This window comes from Pinus tabuliformis, chromosome 3_2 (genome assembly GCF_031772625.1).
Source record: "Pinus tabuliformis cultivar Carrire ecotype Pingquan chromosome 3_2, CPIR1, whole genome shotgun sequence".
Lineage (NCBI taxonomy): Eukaryota > Viridiplantae > Streptophyta > Pinopsida > Pinales > Pinaceae > Pinus > Pinus tabuliformis.
Window position 1 is genome coordinate 631604750 of NC_142302.1, and position 2771 is coordinate 631607520.

Consider the following 2771-nt stretch of genomic DNA (forward strand, 5'->3'; position numbering starts at 1 on the left):
TCAGGATCCTGACTTGCAACTAATAGAATGCAATGTTACAACCTGTTTGCATTATGCATTTAAAAAACATGGTTGCAAACAGTATATATATATATATATATATATATATATATATATATATATATATATATATATATTGCAAATAGTATAACAATGGAACATTGTTTGTCTTTTCTGCAACCCTCTCTGCTGTAATCTGAATATTAAGTGTTTGACTCCTAAAAAAAATACAATATATGAATTTCGATCATATCAAGAAATCAATTGCAAGTGCAAACTACTACAATATCTCTTTGCATTAGTTATTTTGCATTGGATGTTTCTTATTGACTGAAATTGTGTGTTGATTTTACTTTTATTTTGCGGTGAAAACACAACTTGAAGAATGAAACTATAAAGCAATGGTATCAATTGGTAAGTGGGTTTAAATTTTGAAACATATTGGTTTCGATATATTTGGGGTCGATCCTCATCTCTTCATTTAATAAAAAATGAAGAGCATAGCATGGGACAAAGGTAAAATGTAATTTAGAAAAATTATTATTTGTCCTTGACTAGAAGCAAGGGTCAGGGTTAAAATATTTCTCATGTATGATACTCTTACATGTTGTGGGAGGTATGTATTTAGACAATATTTTCCCTAGGGCCATACTAACCATACTTGGGAGTGCTTGCCACTCATAGTCTCACAACTATCATCTCCTGCACATAGATACTTATCCTGAGTACTTGCCAGCCATAATATGGAAATTATCATCTCGACTGCCCATAAATATTTAGCCTTCACTTTTAATAGTAAAGGCTTTTTTCTTCCACATTCACCACATTGTAATGTGGAAGTGCCTTTACTTTATTCCAGATTTCATTGTCCACTTAGAACATATTTGTGTTCTGCGCCATTTTATACTAGTATAATGATAAGCTAGCTTTTTGTAGGTAAAATTCAGGACATCAGACCATAATAAATATTGGGTCGAATCCCATGTGATGTAGCACAATGACATCCATATCATCAAAAAGAATTTATTTCTATACGTTGGATCTGACCCAATGAATGCCAAAGCTACTTTCACTTATGATAATTGTTTTCCAAAATTCCTTGATGAGAAGGATGTGAAAGTTGGAAATCAACGAGATGTAGATATTCTCTATCTATGAGAAATGGTAGTATATTGATGATAATCTCCCTCATAAAAGTGGTATTCATCCACCTAACTGCATTTTTTATTCACTTATTTATCAAATTGATCATGTTTGGAACCAGACAATCTCTCAATTCAAAAATACTTATTTTGTTAAGCTTCAATCTCTTAATCTAAGTTTTGTTATAAATTCCCCCCTTGAATATTAGGAAAGGAAAGGGATTACATGAACTATCTTCTAGTGTTAGTATGTGTTGTTCTTTTCAGTCTTGTGTATTTTTGGCCTTTGAGGCAAAAACCAATATCTAGTGATTCTTATGCTTTATTTTGCAGTATAGAAGATTTAAGGAGGGCTCCATTGAAAAGTTGGAATCACAGAGACAAATGGTGGACTTGATGAGACATCATATCCATGTTGATAAAAGCATGAATCTCATTCACAAGAATTTGTTTGGACCTGCAAGGGGTACTAATATGTTGAACACTATACAGCCACCAAGTCAACCTTTAGTTGATTATTGGGACTGTCTCAAAACAATGGTGATTTTCTAATCCTCTGATCCTACTTTACTTTTTTTTCGGTGATGTATGTAAACATTAATGTTTCATAGTTGGGGAGATATGAACCCAACTCTGTAGCTATGAAACCTATGTTTGCATCTGCATTAACTTCACACAAATTCCCATTTTGTTAACCTTGCATTTCTCCGATGATGATCATGTTGTAATCCTCTTATTCTACTATCATTATCTCTTAATGGTTAGCCATCTTGAAAAATTACACTAATTAAAGCATAACATTTTATTTATAAGATCTGACTCTCAAAGTTCTAAACATAAGCATATTTGTATTGCTACAGATGCACGCATTTGAAAAACATTGTGGAGCTCTGTCGCAGTATGCCATGAAATACACACGTTCTCTTCCAAATATGTGCAATGAAGGAGTCACCGAGAATACCATGACTATGGTATTTGTAGAGGCATGTATTCAAATTCCATCTAGGTCAAGGGCTTCACTTCATAGAGGTTTCAGTCCTAGATGATTCAGTTCTTTATAGTCACAAAGAACTGGGTGACTACCATGGCATCTTTCAATTTCAAGAACAATTTAAGTTTTTCAACGAGCTATATAAGCATAAACACTTATTTTTTCTCAATGTTCTTTTGAACATTCACCCTATTATGTTAGTGAACAATGTTATAATATATAATAATCCTTATATAAAAACAAAGGATCCACATATTGGATAATAACATTTGTGGCTTGCAAAATTCCAATCATAATTTTGTTAATCTATTTAGATTAGAGCAATAAGGCTTTAACAAAGTCTGTTTGCAAAACTCCTATGGGATATTTTCAAAATGTATAGTGGGAGAGTTTTCATTATACTTATGTAACTAAATCTACTTAGATTAAAATATCAACACTGAAAAGTTAAACAACAATGTACATATGGGAGAGTTTTCATTATACTTATGTAACTCAATATACTTAGATTAAAATATCAACACTGAAAAGTTCAACAACAATATACATAGGCTATTAACAAAGTCTACATAATCTTTTTAGATTAGAGTAATAAGTTTTAACAAAGTCTCTTTGCAAAACTACATAAGAATGTATAG

The 2771-nt window shown here is 31.7% G+C and overlaps 1 pseudogene; it reads left to right on the forward strand.

The window, feature by feature from the left end:
- Positions 1-375: 375 nt before the first annotated feature.
- On the forward strand, positions 376-2188 carry LOC149182205 (vacuolar-processing enzyme-like; annotated as a pseudogene).
- Positions 2189-2771: the final 583 nt, after the last annotated feature.